Here is a 20,125-nt window from a genome sequence, read left to right as displayed (position 1 = left end):
GTTATTTCAAGGCCAGCCTGAAATATTTTTCAAGATCCTGTCTCAAAAGAAAAAATAAAAACAGAAGATGTATTATGTATAGGTACAAATTTCTCATAATAAACGTGATCAGTATGTACAACAAACTTATACTAAGAGAAAATAAAGATTCTGAAAAAGAAAAAAATAGACTGATATTAATAAGGTATATCTTTGTAAAAATACCCTTTCAAACAGTTAATGCTTAAATTTTTCTTCTTTTTAGATTTTATATTGAACCAATTTTGCATGCTTATATCTGGTAATCTGAACAACTAATTTAAAGACAAAAATATGTGATATAACAACCCCTATTTAATTCCGATCATTTTAATGAAATTCTGTATCATTTCTAATTTTTTTTACTCTCTTTTTATTCTCTTTTTAAAAAATTCTTTCAACAAAATAAAATATATCAACTGACTCAGCTGAAATACTTCCTATCTGGCCTGTGAAATCAAAACATCTGGGCAGCACTATACTGGCTATCTGCCACACTGCCGCCTATAATGGTACACAGCATTCTTTCTGTGATCTGACTTATTAATTGGATGAATTCTCTCACATTTTCACTCATCTATTTTATCCAAGAATTTCTTTTTATTCTACAAAAGTGTTCTACCCCGGAAGCTTCCCTAAGGTTTGCACATTACTACATTCAATGAACAAGCAAGGTCCCCCCAGAGCTTCAGAATGCTTAGGACCACAGACCACATATCAAGCCTCTCTGTCCACTGCCTGGTCTACTTTTCTAGATGGGATTGTGTATGCAGCCTTTGAAACTTAAGGGCTCTTTCAAACTTAGTTGGAGATACCAATAATGCATTGGTTTGAGTCTCATTTATTCCAGTTACAAAACCTATTGATGAAGCCCAATCTCTCACCCTCATCTGTTAACTGAGGATAACACAAAATTATAACTTATAAAAACACGAAGCAATCCTCAGCGACAAAATCAAGGCAGGAGGCATCACAGACCTGAGGATCAATGGAACAGATTAGAAGCTACAAACACACTCAACCAACATATCGTTGACATGGGTGCCAAATATGTTCACAGAATAAAGATAGCCTCTTTAATAAATGGTGCTGGAAAACCTGACTTTCCATATGCCAAAGACTAAAATTAGTCCCATATCTATCACCATGCACTAAACTAAAGTCAAACTGGTTCAAAGATTTAAATATTAAAACAGAAACAATAAATCTACTGGAAGAGAAAGTAGGTAGAAGTCTTGAAGACATAGTGGTAGGCAGAGTTCATGAACAAAAATCAAACTGCATGGGAAAAAATTCGAAGAATGAACAACTGTAATCTCATTTAAAAGTTTTTACATATTAAATCACCAGTTGAGCGAAAAGAAAACATATGAATTGGGAAAAATAATTAGCCAACTATCCCTCAGATGAAAGACTTCTATCTAAAACACATCAGAATTAAATTGGGGCTGGGGAGACAGCTTGGTGGTCTAAGCAACTGCCTGGTAAGCACAAGGACCCAAGTTCAATTCCCAGCACTGTATTGCCATGCCAGCACTGTAATGCTGGGCACACCATGCTGGTCACCAAAACTAGGCGAAGTGGTGTATGCCTGTGATCCCAGCACTGGAGAGGCTGAGACAGGAGGATCACGATGAGTCCAAGCTGCATAGCAAGACCTTGTATCAAGTAAACAAATAAATCAATCATATTTTAAAATTTATAAAAAAGAAATAAAATAAATCAGGCCTCCAAAAATCAAGGACCCCATGCAAAAATGAGCATGTGAGACAAGTACACACTTCTCAGATGAAGAAATACAAATGGAAAATATATTTAAAATGTTCAACATCATTAGTCATTTGATAAATACAAATTAAACAATACTGAGATTCCATCTCACTTCAGAAAGAGGGACTGTCCTCAAGAAATCAATCAATAACAAATGCAGGACAGGCTGTGGGGAGAAAAGAACCCTTCTCCACTGTTGATAGGAGTGCAGACTGGTATAGTAAATATGAAAATTAGTGTGGAGATCCCTCAAAAAGCTAGGATTTGAGGTCCCATTCAATCTAGCTATTCCCCTCCTGGGTATTTTTCCACAAGAACTAAAAACATCATTCCACATCAATATATGTGCATCCATGTTTATAGCAGCACAATTTGTCATAGCTAAATCTTGGAAACAACCCAAACACCCATCAACTCAGCTATAGAAATAGGTAAACTCAAGACTTCAATAGGTAAATGGATGCAACTAGAGATCATACTCATAAGTGAAATAAATCAGACTCACATGTGTAAACACTGTATTGTCTCACTGGTGTAAGAACCTCATCAAATAAATAAAATCTGAAAGGTATAATAAATACTGTGAAAGGGAAAGAATCTGTTCAAAGGGAAGGAACAACTGGGATGAGAGAAGGGATAAAAAAAGGAAGGGGAAAAGAAATATATATGTATATACACAGGATATCTTGGATACTTATACTGCTAATTCCCACTACTTTACTGAAAAGAACAGTTCGTGCTTAGATTGTTTGATCAATTTTACATGCCTATGTCTGGTAATCTGAGTAACTACTTTGAAGAGAACAATATGTAATAAAATAATCCTTGTTAATTTCCTATCATCTTGTTTTGAAATCCTATATCATTTTCGCTTCCATTTATTACCTTTAAAATAAAAATAATAAAAAAGATTTCTAAAACACCAGAACCAGAACTAACTAGTGTATCAGTCAGTTTTCCTGTCCCTGAGACAAAATACCCAACACCCGTAACCGAAAGGAGGTGAAGTTTACTTGGGCTTACGATTTCAGAAGATTCAGAGATGTATGGCTGGCTGCCTCCGAGGAAGCAAGGCAGAGGCAGAAGGGCAGGTTGAAGAAAAGCTGCTCAGTCTGTGGCAGCCACAGAAACAGAGAGAGAGAGAGAGAAAGAGAAGAGCCAGGGACAGGAACGCACCCCTCCAGGCCACACCACCTCCCATTAGGCCCCGCCTCCCAACAGCACGTTGGACTATTAGCTCACTGATGCACCAATCCACTGATAGCTACAGCACCCTCAGGACCAATCACATTCCAGGTGCCCCACCACCGAGCGTGAGACTTTGGAGGGACATTTTAGATCCAAAGCGTAACAAGGTTTAAATAAGCAATCGTGACCAGAGTGGTAGAAGAGTACTTGAGACTAGTAAACTCTCAGATGTTCTGCAGAAACAAACTGACCACTGAAACATTCTGGGTAGAGCTAGAAATACCCATGACGAAGGGACTCATTGGTTCTCCACTTCAAAGGAATCACAGTGCTTGTTGTTTACTATTTTCCTAGGCCGGCTGACTGACACCATGTGTCAACAGCTCTACATCCGCTTAACAAGCACAATGCTAGATCAAGCAGCATCTGGCGAAGTTTGACTAGAATGACCCTTGGGCAGAATTCTTTCTCCAGCCCTGCAGGGAAAGCATTCATTTCTTCCATCAGGTTACTCACTGAATCACAAATATGGAGTGAGTGTTTCCCAACTTCTGGGAACTGTGCTAGGTGCTGGGAATAAATAACTAGACAGAGTCACTGGCCCCTAGGGAACCCCTAGTAGACCCGGGGGAGGTGTGCCCACTGCCAGCTCCCACAGGAAGGGCAGTGGTGCCACAGTGCACTCAAGTCACAGCCAGCACATTCTGGAAGGAAAGGCAATTTCAGTCGGAACTTTCACATTCTCTCCTTTAAAGAACCTTAGACACGATTTCCTTTCTCAACTTTCCCTCTTGGCATCAACAAAACGGATGCACTGCTGGTAGGCAGCCTTTTTTGTTTTTTTCTCCTAGGGGTAATGTGGGACTGCCTCTTCCTCACACTATTTATTACAGCTGTAACTCTGTCGATATGTAAACTTTCAGGGTTTTATTTATTTCTACTCTGGTCACACTGAGAGGACCAGATCATTTAGCATCCTCCCGCTCCATCGGCCACCTTTTTTTTATTTGCAGATATAAGGCAAAGGGTAGAAATGGTTCTGTGATAGAGGGCTGATGCAGCTTGTGAAACTTGGAAGGGGATCAAAGAAACCAGGTTGTAGATTGGCCATGTAAAGCAGAAATTACAGCAGCAACATGACCACTGGCCAAGACAACAAAAACAAGAAAGCCTGGGCAGAATGACCACTAAAGGGCAGTCATTTCTCTGTTCTCGAGCCAGGCCCAGGCTCCCGCTGCCCACTTCCTCCTACATTCTCCTAGCTTAGTTTTCACTGGTAGCCGTCTCTAGCAGCACTGCATGTGAGAGCCAAGCATCATACTGAAGCATCCAGACCTCCCAGTTTAGCTTTTGGGCCTCCTCACTGGGCCTTGCAGACCCACCTCATCTGGGAACACTAGGTTTGCCTTTGCTGCTGCTGTCGCAGTAGACACAGCCACACAGCTGGCTTCTCCAGTTTCTAAATTTATAGAGATTGCCACTTCTGGGGTTTTTCAAAGACATGAAAGGGGTGGCTAAGCCGTATCTGTTTTGGTTAGTGTTGTGTGTTTTGTTTGTGGCTTTTGGAACATTGAAGATGTAAGAAATCTTGCACCACAGTTAAGGAGTCACAGTAGATTTTAAGTGCTGACAAATTACCATGTGATAAAGGGACATGGTCTCAATATAGGATGAATGTCATCTGTCCACTGACAGGAGCAGCCCAGGACTACAAATGAAACATGTGGCAAAGGCATCAATCTAAACTTGAGGCTCCTGATGAACAGGGAGGCCTTTGGAGCTGGCTCCTTATCCTTCAGGGACCCCTGACAGGGGTTCAGGGTCTGTACTATTAAGCCCTAGAGACCACATGCTCTTCTCTCCAGTCACACACCTGACTTCCTGGTGTTCGTGGAGCCCAGCCTGGAGGAAGTCTAAGTGACACTATAGGGCATGATCCTTCTTGGGCCTTTAATGATACCAACAGCCCACTCTGGCATGTGTGCCAGAGGCTCAGCACCACCGCCACACTGGGTAGGGTGGGGTGGCTTTGCACTTCCTGGGGGCTATTCATTTTTAGGGCAAAGACCAGCACAATGTCTGATATGGAGTAAGTTTCTTGGCTGAACATTGGCTAAGCCATTTAAATAGAACCAACTTTGTTATGTGCATTTGTCAAATCAAATGCTGCTCAAAGATGAAACATTTCATCAAATGATTCAAGAAACAATCCCTGCTCCAAAAGCCAGCAAGCATACATTCTCTTCCAGAAGACTTTTAGAATGTTCAGCAGTGGGAAAAATCCCCCCACTGCCAGATCTGTAGGAATGAGGTTTGTTGTAAAGCATGTGTAGGGCCCTGCACGGCACACACCAAGGCACTCAGAAGGGGATCCTTTCAATCTGAGAACCAGTCTCTCAACAGTAATACTCATAATTACTGTGCTCAAGAATTATATTGGAGCCACAGTGAAACTCAATAAATTAAATAAAAACAGAGACACACGGTGAAAGGTCAAATTACCACATGTTCCAAATTCCTTCCAAGGAAAGCTTTGGATTGTTTTCCCCATAAAATTATTTCTGCTCTGGATCAAAGTTTTTGTCCACAAAAGGCTTCTCACCATACACCGTCCTTCTCATACACACCAGAGGACTTTCTCCTAAGTCCACCATTCACCCCAAGTCCCATCTTCTGCTCCCCAGAACCACAATGAATCCTAAGTGGTAGGAACACCTGCCTGTGACAGGAATGCCGTCTACACTGGGCACCTCACAAACCCCTCCAATGGCAAAGTCTCTATATACTCATGAGCCAAAAAATAAAAAATAAAAAAGGGAGTGCTCCTAACTTCCTCCAATGGATCCCTTTGGTCCAGACCTCTTCTTGTCTAGTAAATCCTTGGGCTGTTATGCCACCTGACATGTTTCAGGGGAGAAAGCAATAAGCAATTCCATGATACAGCACTGTGCCAGATATCCATTGCTATATATAAAAGAAAAACCACACTAATGTTTGGTGACATATGAAAGTAATCATAGGATGCTCACAGATTCTCCAAGTCAGGAATCAAAAAGAGGAAATTTTCTTCTCCCCCATGAGGTTTAGGCCTTTGGCAAGAATGACTTGAATAAACAGAAAGCTTGGAATGACTCAGGTGAGCACAGTACGAACTACAGTTCCACCTTCACAGTGACTTTTTCATTCAAATGGGACCTGGGCTGGGAGAGTAGAAGGGATGGGACTGGCCGTGACGGGATTACTGGCCGGACCATGTCTATGTGACCTGCCAGCATGGCCAAGCATCTCGCTGTAACCGGAATTTTATGTGGAAACTGAGCATTCCAAGAGCACATGCTCCCATGGTGCAAGAGGGAAATTACGTGGGGACTAAGACCAGGCTTCCGAGGCTGTTGCCATCACGCTCCATTCGTCAAAGCTATTTCTAGTGCAGGCGTATTCAGAGCAAGAGACAGGCATTGCCTCCATAGAGGTGGCAAAGGATTTGTAATCATTTTCAAACCAGATTAGTTTGGGGCCACCCATCTTTCACCTTTTTCCTGCAGGCCAAATATACTCAGCTCCCTCTCAAGACCCACTAAGAGTTTTGTTCCAATACCGCATCAAGCTTAGGTTCAAGGCTCTGGGCACCAGCTTCTCAGTCAGACTCGGGACAAACAAGGTTCTTCAGTTGGGGGCCTTAGTGTTGTGTTTCTTGATCTCAAAAGTTGTTAACAAAGAAGACCACCATCGTGCACACCCATCACAAAGGGAAAACAGATCTTTCCAAGAAATTAAACTACTGGGCTGGGGAGATAGCTCAGTGGTCCAAGCACTTGCCTAATAATGACTGAGAGAAATAAGAATCTTCTATCAGCAAGGATAAGGGAGAATCATCCTCTCAGGTCAGACCCTGGCACCTGGACCACAAGCACTGTGCTGGGAGTTAGAGAAGCTGAGTCCTCATCCCGCTGCACCTTGAAACAGGCGAGGACATCAGAGCCCAGCAGCAGGCCGTGAGCTGCCTAGGGTGCTCCCAGGATCAGTTTCTCCAACTGAGCACCTGCAGGACACTGATATTTCAGGCGTCTCTAGTGGCCTCCCCTTCCTAAAATCAATGAGCATGGGGCTGAGGAGATGGCTCAGTAGGATAAGCGCTTGACTGGCAAATGCAAGGATCTGAGTTCAATCCCTGGTTCTGCCAAAAAATAAATAAACAAAATCAATGAGTAGTCTTCCCAGATTAAGTCAGCAGATGATCTTTGTCAATTAACCCTACCTCCCAAAATGTTTCTGAAGCCATGTGCACATTTTACCACATTTTAATAACGAAGGTCTCTTATTACGCGCAGCCTATGGCCAATTGTGTATTTCATGATGTTCCAAAGAGCACCACAAATTTCAAAGATTTCACTGCTGGACCAAGCTCAAGAACAATCTCAGCACTGACACTGTATTTTAGAGCACAACACATTCTTAGTCTTTTATTGGTCCAGAAGTGTAACCTGGTACAGCTGCTCACAAACTGGCTCTGATGAGAGAATGGTAGACAGGATAAACACTTGATGTGAAGGCCAGGAAGGGAAGGGCTGGCTGACCTTGCAGAGGGCATATGAGATACTTAGAGAAAAGCATCAGGATGAGGTTGGCTAAGAAATTCATGGCAGAGGTTCTGGGTGGAGAAATTCTAAAACAAAATCTTCTCTTGGCTTACCTATACTCTCAGATTTTTCTGTAATGAACATTGTTTCCTGTGGTTCATAGAGAAAGAAAGTTTTGATGGGCAACACTATCCCCTCCTCCCTTTATTAAAATATTCTTACAGTCACAAAGAGAACCGCAAATGGACATGAATAGCATAGGAAGTGGCCACCTGGGGGAGCAGTAGGCGCCCGGGCCCCCAGGAGGCCCTCCTCACCTCATGCATTTTTGACTACAACTAGCTGTGATACGTTCCTAGACTCAGTTCTCTACTTGCTGGGTTTATGTACACATCACAATTGTCTGCTTGTATATGATGCTTTTGGACACAAAAATCACTGCTTCTCTGGTGAAAACACTCCTACGTCAGTACATGGCTGATGCCAAGGCCTAGCACAATCACAGTATGTCAGTGTACATGCTAAAGTACAGGAATATATGTACTGTGATACCTTGATTGTCAAACTCAATTCATTCCAAATTCCTGTTTTAAAACAAAAAATTTTGAAAACTAAACATATTTTCCCATAATAATGGAAAACCGCATAATTTGTTTTGGATCCCAAAACTTACACTTATATATTCATTTTTCCAGGACTTTAACACATTTGGCAGTGATTTCTTTAACTCTATCATAGTTCTCAGTTTTCCTCTTAGCTGATCAGTTTCTTTGGAGTCAAAGTTATACTTTACACAAATGAAGTGCAAAAATGAAAAGCACAATGGTGAATACCCTAACACACTAACACAGCGCTGCACACTTCTCGGCAGCAGAGGCGCCTAGACCAGCGGCACCCTGTCTGCGCCGTGATGCAGCGCACGGCCTGAACAGGTTTTCTCAAGGAGGGTTTTCAGCTAGACTATCAAGTAAAGTCACAGACACTGAGCAGACTTTTTTCCAACTCTGCCAAGGACAAAGCACCTTCATTTCTGAAGGACCCTCCCCAGATGAGACCAAAGGCACTAAGTCAATGACAGAGCCCTTGATAAATACCGCTGTCTGTGCCTATGGGTATTTACCATAAAAATGACCTGAAACACTTTTGTAATTTGTTTCTTGAAATCTAGGTAGAAGTCATTTTACAATGGATTAAGGTTTCTTGTTGATTATCATGCATACTCAGGAACTCTTACGAAGACAGAAAAAATCTAGCGTATAGATTGTTTTCAAATATAATGGAAGTTTCTGAATAATAAATTTAATCACGAATACAGTTGGTGTGTTATGGTGTTTGATACACAGTTTTGATTTTGCAATTGTCTGTTCATCTTTGGGAGCCAATGCCAATATTCAATACTTGTATATTTGTATTGACCCCAGGCAAGTGTTGATTCCAGATACAGCAGTTAAGAAACCTAACAGAAAAGTTAATAGGGGGCCGGTGAGATAGCTCAGTGGACTAAAGCACCTGCTTGGGCAAGCTTAGGCAAGCACAGGGACTACAACGGATCCCCAGCACCATATGCTGTGCCAGCCCCGCCCCCAGGGTGGGCTGAGCTGGCCACAGAGTTGGAGGCATAGTGGCATACACTTGTAATCCCAGCACTGGAGAGACTGAAAACAGGAGGATCACTGAGTCCAAGCTGCATAGTGAGACCCGGTAACAACCAAACATATTTTTAAAAAGAAAGGTTAATAGGAATCCCATCCCAGGAGTGCTTCCAGAGACATGGTAGAGAAATGCACACCAGGAATGCTGGTTAAAATTCAGATTTTCCAGGCTTTGCCCCACACTGAGAGAACTCAAACTTCTGGCAATAAAGCTGAGGAATCCTTATCTTTAATAAGCTTTCAAGTCTCCAGGGAATTACTTGAGTACCAGCATTTCAGAAAAATGAAAAATCAATCTGGGGCCCCTGTTCAGGGAAGGTGTGAGGGACTGCAAAATGTCTACGGGGATCTTAGCAGCCTATCTTCTTATCTCAATCCCCAGGCTGCAGGCATTCAGCAGGGGAGGGCACCCTGCAAGGCGCAGGCCCTGGCAGCAGCGCCTGAGACTCGATGGAACCTGAATTTCATTTATGTAGCAACAGCGTCAGAGATCTGCATGCTGCATTCAGCTCCCGGATGTCAAGGGCCTTTTTTCAACTGGGAATGAATAATTTATAATCCCATTGTGTTAAATCCAAAATAATAAGCCAGTCTGTTGAAGCAGTGCTGAAGTCTGGGCTTTGAGGACATACTCATAAATCCTTAAGCACTTCTCTAACTAGTCGAAGACCACATATAAAGTAGCTTTTGAGAAATACTGAGCTGGAGTTATACGAAACCACGGTCTGAAGAGCATCGACAACAGTTATGCCAGCAAGAGTTTTTATGCAGATTCCCGGGCACCACCTCCAGGCTATAAGCCAAAGGTAAAGCTGAGGCCCAGAAAACTGCATTTCTAAAAATGGTCCCAGGAAATTTGTGTGCATGCAAGTTTGAGAACTGCTGCTTCCAGCAGACTGACAGCTCTGCCTCTCTGACCTCCACTAAGAGGTGAAGCCCTCCCAGGGCTACAAGCATCCCTACAGGGAGGCTTAGGGCTGACAGTGAGAATCCCCAGCAATGGGCAAAATGCAGTTCGAGTACCTGTGGGTGCTCCCACCTTACTCCCAGGAGACACTTCCAGGGTCTCTCCAAAGATGCAGCCACTTTTTACTCTTTTGCTTGAGCTGCCTTGAAGTTTATCTCCAGGGGAGTGAGCTTCACCTCATTTGTTCTAGGTCACTTCACTATAAGAGAAGCAATTTTCACCTCACTAGGCAAGATTGTGACTTCTCCAATGTGACTAGCCAGAAAATGACCCCAAGGGCTTACACACATCCAAGAGGGAGCTGAATGGCTGCAGGAAAGTGATTTATTTTGAAAGACCAGTTGCCACATTTACAGGACAGGTGTCATGGGAACAAGGTGTAGTTGTCCACCCAGAAGTGTTTTGCAGCAGAATCCAGAAGACATTCTGTGGCCCGTCAGCATCACCTCCAGCCTAATTCCAGGCTGGTGCCAGGGTACAGAGGGGCCAGGAGGCCAGGAGACACACAGAGCCTGACGCTGCATCATTAGCCACAAGAACGAAGTGGCTCTGTCTATGGGTCATTTGTTATAGCTGAATCATGATTAAAAGGGAGATAATGGCATTTCTTCTAAGAATTCTCTCCCAAAGATGAAAGAAACGAAAGAGGTCTTTAGAACCCAGCTGTCTCACCACAGACCTATTTGCACATTCAAAATATGAAGCTCTCCTTTCTGAGCCAGGAAAGTTATCAATGAGACCCCATTAGCCAGTGACAGCCAGCCAGGTCCCTTTGCAGCTAGAGGCCAGCCTGGCAAAGTCAGACCCATTACACAGCCAGCAGGAGCATTCTTCACTTCCGCCCTGAAAACCACTCCTTCCTACATTTCATGAAATAAGTGCCCCTTCTCCTAAAACTCTCTCATTTTTGATATAGATGTGGAGGCATAGAAATATTCCTCAATTATCAAAAGGAATAACGACAGTGGCTGCATCACTGGTCCTCCTCAAATGGGCCTTCCTGGGCTACTGTTGACTACAAGAATGTGAGCTGCACTTTCTTAGATCTTTCTGACTACAAAAGCAGCTAAGTATTTAGATCTATAAGTGAACATTCCCAATTTTTAATTATTAGTTCTACTTTAAATTTTAAATATTGTTAATATAGTAAGTTTAGGCTTTGCTTTAAAGATTGAGGCTGCAGTTGGAACCCTGGGGGCTCCCAGTTGTCAGGGACTAAGGAAGAAAGGTTCTACCACTGTTCGGTCTCTCAGGAGTCACAGACAGACAGGGGCCCTGTCCTGTCAGGGCACCAGGGTTGTCGGGTTCAAATCCTCTGATGCCTTGTGGGATCAGGGCTCAAGCAGCTAATTCAGACACATGTGCAGGCTCCCACCTCAGATTCTGCAGTGGGACATCCAGAGGCCCTCTCTCCCCCAGAAGATGAGCTATAAGAACTGTGGCCCTGAAGTATGTCCTTCCTTCTTCCTAATGAGGCCCTAATGAGACAAGCTCAAGGGTCACCTTCTCTGAGACACCTTGTACCATATTTTCAGCCCATAAGCTCTCTCCCACTCCCATCTGTGTTCTGCACACTGTCCAGACTGAGTCACAGGCCATGGGGCAAGGCACCAGGTGCTGCAGGATGCCAGGAGCACAGGAGTGCTGGGGTGAGGGCCGGTGTTGGGGTACCCCTCCCGAGCAGCCTTCTGCTCATATGAGGTCAGTGGGCTTCACTGTCTCTCTTTTTGCAAAAAGGAAAGATCAGGGGGTCTCCTGATCAGGGGGTAACCTGCCCAACGTCATGTAGTTGGAACGAGGTACCAGTAAGCATGAGTCCAGGGCTGGATCCCTGAAAGCCATGTTTTTTTCTGTACCACAGATCCTACCTTAGTACTACAAGAAATTCTAATTCAAGATGCCAGAACAAATCTGTAAGACCTGTTTAGCAAATGGAATGTAGACTCTTCAGGGGTTTAGGAATGGGTGTGCCCTATGGTGACAGTTTAAATAAACACAGATGCATACTAGTAGGAAACAACTTCCATGATGTTTGTTAATTACACAAAGGAAGGCATAGACCAAAGGAAGAGTAGGTGAGCTAGACTCTGTGGGTAGACCTGTATGTTTAAGCTTGGGCTCCCACCAAAGTAGCCTCCAAAACAAGGATTTGGAAGAGGGCTAGTTGGACAGAAATTCCAGGAAGCCCCAATGAAAAGGATGGGGAAGTGAGATGGAAAAAAAGAAGAATACTAATGGAGGTATTTTCACGAACAGCCTTCAACTCTGGACAACAGAGAGTTGGCTTCTGAAGCACATGGGGGAGACAGCAAACATTTCTCACAGACCAGGACAAAGGCTTGAGCTCCTTTCTGAGGAGTAGAAAGGAAGGAGGAGGAGACAGAAAAAAAAAAAGAAGAAGAAGAAGAGGAAGAAGGAAATAGAGGTGCATGAAGGACACGCCCCTGGCTGAGGACTGGGACACAGCCCTAGGAATCACTGAAATTGAGCGTTAATCTTAGAGAATCTCACATGAGCTGGCTGACGATGCAGTCCTATGCATGCTTCTGAGGCCGTGGAAGGAAAGTCCGTGTCTATGTCCAAGCCCCGGCTTCTGGGATACCAGCTGCCCTGGCTCCAAGACTCCACAGGCATCCCAGGGGAGAGGTGCACGTTCCCACCCAGCCAGCTGGTGCCAAAATCAAGGTCAGAGGCATGAGAACCGAGTGCTTAGCAGCAGCGAAATCTCAACCAAGTAACTACGACAGCACATTCCTCCTGGCCTGCTTTCTTGACACTAAGAGAGTCTCTTTAGGCAATGTGGGTTAAATACTGAAGAAAGGTGTGCTAGATCATAAGTTTGCTTGTTTCTTTTCAAGGAATGCCTGTCCTAGTGCAATACCATAAGCCATGGTCCATCTCTTCCCTCTGCCTGGATTTTTCTCTCATGTAGCTGTATCTTCACTCCTTCCAAGAATTCTTTACCAAGCGTTCTAGTCTATGAAGCTTGCTTAGAAAATAAATACAAACTTCTGCAGTGGCTTAAGAATGTGTAAGATGCTTCTTTGCTTCTTTGTTTTGAAATCTTTCAATTCATAGTGAAAAGGTGACGTCCATAATTCCATTACTTTGATTCTCCAGGAAATACAGGGCTGTTGCCATAATCAGAAATAATACTAGAAATAAAAAAAAAAAAAATGAGAGGCTAACAACGGAGAGACTTACTGCACTTCTAGAAGAGCACTACACAGAGCGGAGGCCTTGTCTCATCTGCCCGTGCAAGGCAGAATAACAGCTGACACGTACTAACCCCTCACATGTTTTCTCATGAAAAACCCTAAGTAAGAGCACACCCTGCCCAAAAAACCTGCAGTCTAAAAAGAGTGAGCCTTCTCCTCAAACAGTTTTGAAGAACACCTCCTGGCACATCACACCCTTCCCACTCCCAATCAGAACAACCCCCGATACAGACAATCTCTACATGTCCACAGAGACAGTACACAGACAGGTACACAGTGACCCCACATCTGTCCCATTCCTGTTCCCACACCAGTCCTCCAGCAGGAGGCAAAGTATGAACTGAGTAGGTGAAAGATTTGAAACAGCTGGGCTGTATTTGTATTTTTACAGTGAGAAGTCTCTTCCTGCATCTGTCCATTCTCTTGTCCATCTTAAAGAATAACAGCTGCATGCTCAGGCACTAACCAGCCCTGCATTGACACAGCCAACAGTCCAGTGTGCGGTGCTAGGCAAAGTTAGGTATGAAACCAAGACAGCATGCTACCTGCAGAAATGTGCAAATTTCCAAATGCTCAGCATTTAGAAAAACATCACAGACCTAAAATAGTGTGTCTCATAAACAGGTTAGGGGGCCTGCCGGTTAGCTCAGTTGTTTAAGTGCCTGCTTATGCAAACACAGTCAGGCTCAGGCTACTGTGGTTCAATCCCCAGATCCTCATGCTTTATCAGACCTACCCTTAAGGAATCCTGAGCCAGCCAAAACAAAAACAAAAACAAAAAGAAAAAAAAAACACCTAAAACTTTTAAATTAAAAGTGAAAGCTTAGGGGTATCTTGAGATGAGCTCTCTTATATGCTTCCAAAACTCTGAAACACCAGACACTACAACTGCAAAGGGTTTTATCTCAACTCCCACCACAAAACAAGGACAAAATTGAGACAAAAAAGCACTGAGTTAAGCAGCAGCTACATTAGCCTTTACATTATATGTTGTGGCTTCAGGAGGCGGACTCCCCACAGGGCGAGTAGAATTCATGCTGCAGTTTTTAGCTTAAATAGCTTTCTACATCTGCCACTGTACCGCCATTCACTCTGAAGGACAAGACCACATCTTATTTATTGTAGCCCCAGGGCCCACGTGCCACCTAGCACACAGGAGACACTCAGTGAATGAGGAGTAAATTGAACAGTGCGTAACTGAACCAAAGAAAGGAATTAGCTGGGCATCAAGTACGGAGTAATGTGATTGATAGAGGTTATTTCTCCCAGTCTCTAGGTCAGCTTTCTGATGAACATCAGCCACATTTTGCAAATAGGAAAACAGATTCGACAGGACTGATAAGTGGTGGAGACAGGACTCAAACTCAGAAGTGCATGACAACAAAGGCAGCTGTTGCTTCCAAATGTTCACTGCCAACCTAAGAAATTGACTCCGTGGCACTCCTCATTCCCAGTGCAATTGGGGCTCTATGCAACTCAGACTGTTGAATCTCTAGAAGTTGTGGCGATTCATAAAAACATGGGGAACCTAGGTCAGGGAAACTGTGTTTTGCCAGGTCTCTTTGGGGCGACAGATGGGCGGATCAGCCACCAACACCTAAGCTTTTATGCACATTTGCACTTTGAATAAGGATGCAAGCACAATGCTGGATGCCCTTGCACATGAATTATGGCTCAAGCAAGAAACACAACAAAGCAATTTGCCTCTGTAACGAATTCCTCTTGTCTCCAGTGCTGAAGGAGCAATACTTTAGCAGGCAGTGAGTTGGATAATTGGAAATAAGGGCAACTCTCTGGGCAAGCTGAGGAAGGCTGAGGGAGGCTGGTTTGTATCAACCTTGGAGCTATTTTTTATAATCAGTGTCTATGAGCAAATAAATAAATAAATATAGGAGGTGAAATATGCAAGCCTCCTCCATCCACCCGCACAGGAAAATTCTCTTTATTTTTTAATACTACCTTGAAGCGCTACTAAATAATACTGAAACCCAACTCCTTGGCTTTAGAAGGAATCTTGCATTTGTGCAGATGGAGCAAAATTTTTCTTGAATCAATATTCTTTCCAATACAGTGAGAGAGGTGACAAGACCAGGACACTTTTGTACAGATTTTTATTGCCTGCTGATTGCTAAGCAAGACCCAAACTTCTCTTTGCTTTCGTAGTCATTGTTGCTAGCTAGGAAAGCTGTCAGATCTATGTGGACAGAGATAGAGACAGAATAGATACACACACACCTCCTTCTCCATTTGCTGTCCCACACTTTTCTAATGTCAACCAATTCATGCCTCAAACCAGCATCCCGCCCCGACATAGAAATGTATACCCGAGCCAATTTCTCATCTCCCATCCTACCAACCCCTTTCTGATTTCCCTGGCCAGAGATTTCCCAGTATAAGATGTCTAATGACAAAATTACAGGCTGGAGTCTCTCCTTGGGTGAGCGATGAGGGGAAACCAGTCCTGGGACAAGGATCTTTTTCCATTAGCGATTTCACAAACAGCACAACTTAGGTACAGTGCTGTGTGCTGAATGTACCATAGAGAATCCTCCATTCACCGTCTTTGCTCAGCAGACATGGCACTTACCTGGAGAAACCCCTGCGACACCGCAGAAGGTAAAAGGAAACTCCAAGAGCAAATTCAAGACACAGATATGATCACGAAATCACTGTATGATAAGGGGTGAGAAATTTGAACTTCCTCTGTGGCAATGCCAAAGAGGGAGAGGACCAGAGAGGTGTCTGCCCTCCTGGGAAGAGAGAAAGGTGAACAAAGAAAAATTCCCCAGTGGAGAGCAACCACGTGGTGGGATTCAACAGAAACTACTGGAGAACTCGAACACTTAATTCTTAGTACAGCATCAATATTGTAACATTAGAAACTCAGAAACTTCCAGTGGCTTCCTGTCATCTCCAGGTTGTAATTCTGCCCACAGCATGCTCTCCAGGGCTGGCTCTAAACACACCCCAGATCTGTAACTAGCACCCTGTGGAAGAGGGGCATCAGGGCACAGCGCAGCAGGGAATGGGGTTCCAGCCTTGCTGTGCGACCTTGCAGAGTTTCACCTCCTTCTAGGTCATTGAGTGGGTCAGACCACCCGACCTCCCAAGCCCTTAGGTCAAGCATGCCAGCCTGAAGGTGGCTTTCTGTTGCTCTTCTCCCGCCAGCCTCTACGCTTCCTGACTGCTCCTACCTTAGTGCTTGGTCTGCGCCTCTGCTTGCTCAGCTGGCTTTTCTCTGCTTGCTCTTGTTCTCCTCCAGACCCACCCATCCTCTGAGTCCCAGCAAGTGCCACAACAACTCAAAACTGCTAATACCAGGGGGCCGGCAAGATAGCTCAGCAGACTAAAGCACCTGCTTAGGCAAGTTTAGGCAAGCTCAGGGACCATGATCCAAACCCTGGCACCACATGCCATGCCAGGCCTGACCCCAGGGTGGGCTGAGCGGACCACGGAGACAGGGCCTAGTAGCACAGGCCTGTAATCCCAGGGCTGGGGAGGCTAATAACAGGAGGACCACTATGAGTACAAACTGCATAGCAAGTCCCTCTAACAACCAAATACGTTTTCAAAAACATGCTAATTCCAAGGGCCAGAAAAATAGCTCAGTGGATTAAAGCACCTGCAAGTAGGCACAGTGGCTGGGGATTCAATCCCCAGGCCTGTCACGCCAGCCCTGCCCTGAGGGTACACTGAGATAGCCATTGAGGCTGGGCGTGGTGGTGGTGGTGTGTGCCTATAATCCCAGCTCTTGGGAGGCTGTAAACAGGAGAATCACTATGAGTCTGATCTAGTAGTGAAATCCTGAACACCCTGTAGACCCTTCCCTAAAATACAAAAAATAAACAAATAAACAAATAAAAGGCTAGTTCCAGCATGCACTGCACCAGCTGCCCCGAGAACCGTGGTGGTCCTTGCCCTCTGTCCTGTGTGATTTCTCCTCTGCCTGTCACTTGGCACCATCATGCAGCCTCTACCCATGGGACTGTCCTACTATTCACCTGGGTCATAAATCCTCCGGAGCCTGAAACAACTTTTATTATTAGTGCTATTCTGATATTATCAACAAGCTCTGGTATGAGTCTGAGCACCAAATAAATACGAAATAAACAAATGAACAAGGTCGATTAGCTGACCTCTCCCTGCCAACCTGGGAGAATTGGGCTCAGAGCTGTGGGCTCCCTTCCACTCAGAAACCAAAAGTTTTCCTGAACTCCACCTGCTGGAGAAACATGTGGTTGCTTCTCCCTGTGCCTGCCTGTCCCCATCAGGACACAAGGACCTGTCCTAGCCCGGGGCACATATTTATATGTGTGCATGCAATGCAATGAAGCTTCCACACAGGGCCAAGCGACTGAACAGACAGCTCCACAAAGGAGAACTCTGACCCCACCACTGCTGGACCTGGATCCCTCAGCTACTCTTGGAAGTGTCAGAGCAAACACTAGGTGGCCTATCTTTGCAGCTTCTCCCTGTCTGGGAAGCCAAAGTCTGCCACTAGAATGGGAGCTTCTTGGGAAGCCCTCATGTCTACCAAGGCATCCCCACATCAGTGAGTACTCTGGATGCAGACTTGCACCTGACGTATGAGGTGGAAGGTAGAATAAATGAACAAGCAAATGCCAGGGCACTGTGAACCCGGGGGATCTCTGAGTCCCCCCTCAGTGACAGCGTTGTGCTCTCATCGGATGGCAGCTTCTATAGGGACCTCTCTAAGAGCAGTGCACGGGGCAGAAAGGATGGAGTGCTGAAGGAGCCTTGCATGGTGCAGCCCTTCCATTTCCTCCCTGAAAGAATACCTCTAAGAAGTCCTACTTCACAGAGCAGGGGAAAGATGGAGGCTCAGCCACCTAGGAACCTCATGGTGGCCCTAGACCCCAAGCATTCAAAGATATGACAAAGATGCCCAGCTACCTTGCTCTTTCCTGGCAGGCTCAGCGAGGGCCAAGGCGACCCCATACGTGTGCACGAGACAGCTCCGCCCAGATCTGCAGGATGTGAGATCCTTCAGTGGGAGGCAGGGCACGTCATTCCAGGTATTGCTCTGGGATGCTCTCTCCTTGGTAGGAACACTCACGCACACCTGGCATGGATAGGATGGCCAAGTGAGTGGGCAAAGTATGGCCTTGGTGCAGCCCTAATCAGCTGACACCCGTGTATTCAAACTGAGAAACATGGCTTAACTCTAAGCTTCCAAGGACCCAGAGGGCACAGGATGCTTGAAACACTCAGGAGAATCTGGGTCATGCAGCACAGTGATTGTAAGCAGGGACACTGGAACCTGACCCCACTAGACGCGAGACTTGAGACAAGTGACCTGGCCCCTGCTTTAGTTTCTCGTCTGCCATGCACTCAGATTTCTGAATAGTGGGACAGTTCACACACATTCAAAATGAAAGATGAGTTTACTCCACTTAGCCAGTGGGACTGGGGACTAAACCAGCTGTCCTGAGAATTAAGTACGCTAACATTGAGAGGTTCATCTCAATTGTCTGCTGCTGGAACGCACACCACACCAAAAGTTCGCAGCTTGAAGTCAGTCATTTGGTCAGGATTTTCAGTCAGTGTGGTTCCGCCAGGCCAGAGACTCAAAGACAGCGTCCCCGCTAGGCCTCGTCACCATCAGGGAAGGCTGGAATGGTTTGGAGCTGTCTGCACTTTCCTACCTTTCTTCACAATCTCTCGCCTTCCCAGGCAGTCAGACTCCTTAGCTTCCTAGAAGGCAGACACGGAAGCTGCCTGGTCTCTTAAGGACAGGCCCGCAAGGTATGGCTTCCAATGCCTCACTTGCTGTCCATCAAACTGAGTCCAAGGGCAGCCCAGACTGAAGGGCAGGAGCGGCTTCTGCATCCAAGAAGGGCTGTGGCTGTTGGACGGCACATGTGCAGACAGTCCACCACAAAGCTACATGGCGGTGAGTGACAGGGAGGCCTCCAGCATAAACATGTTGATGAAGCAGAAGAGGAACAGTGCTCTTGACCTGCGCTGCCTCGAGTGATTAGGAGCAAAATATAACACACCAAGCTAGAGAAAGCTGGGGCGCAAGTCCCAAAACCACTGTTCGTCACCTATGTCATACTCAGTAAGTCACCTTACACTTAAAATACCCCACAGCCTCTCTGCTCTCCTATACAGGAAAGCATCATGCCTGCAGACAGCACACAGTAGGCACCTTGCCATTAGTGGGTGCGTTATATTTCTAACATGACTTGTCGAGGGGATGAACACAGGACTATCCAGCTAAGCTTCTGGCCCCAAGTGGCCTACACCAAAACACCAGTTCCACGTGTACCCTACTACTCAGTGGGACCACTGGCTCCCTGACAGGTGTTCTGTGAATGTAGGGCAACACTTGCCTAAAGCTATCCATCTCCCACTGTAACTACTGTTGCAGCACGCACACTTATTTCATTGAGTCACGCACAGAGGCCGTGGCTCGCAGAGACAAGCAAGTTTACTGGCGGCCAGCGGTGGGCACCCTGTACGTGACCAAGCGCTGACCCCAAAGGGCAGGAAGGGAGAATGGTTACACAGTTCTGGTTCCTGGTCTAGGGAGTTGGTGCAGACATGATTTTGTGCAGCTACAGAAGTGCTACATGGGCTGGTGACAAAAGAATAGAGGTGGCCAGTCCTAGCCCAGGTCCGGTGAGTGTGTGGAGAGCTTCCTGCTACCCTGCGCCGGTGGGACCAGTCCCAGCCCAGGCGCAGTGTGGGCCGGACCCTCTCCCACCC

This window comes from Octodon degus, unplaced genomic scaffold (assembly GCF_000260255.1).
Source record: "Octodon degus isolate 3935 unplaced genomic scaffold, OctDeg1.0 scaffold00042, whole genome shotgun sequence".
NCBI lineage: Eukaryota > Metazoa > Chordata > Mammalia > Rodentia > Octodontidae > Octodon > Octodon degus.
Note: the sequence above shows the minus strand (reverse complement) of the source record.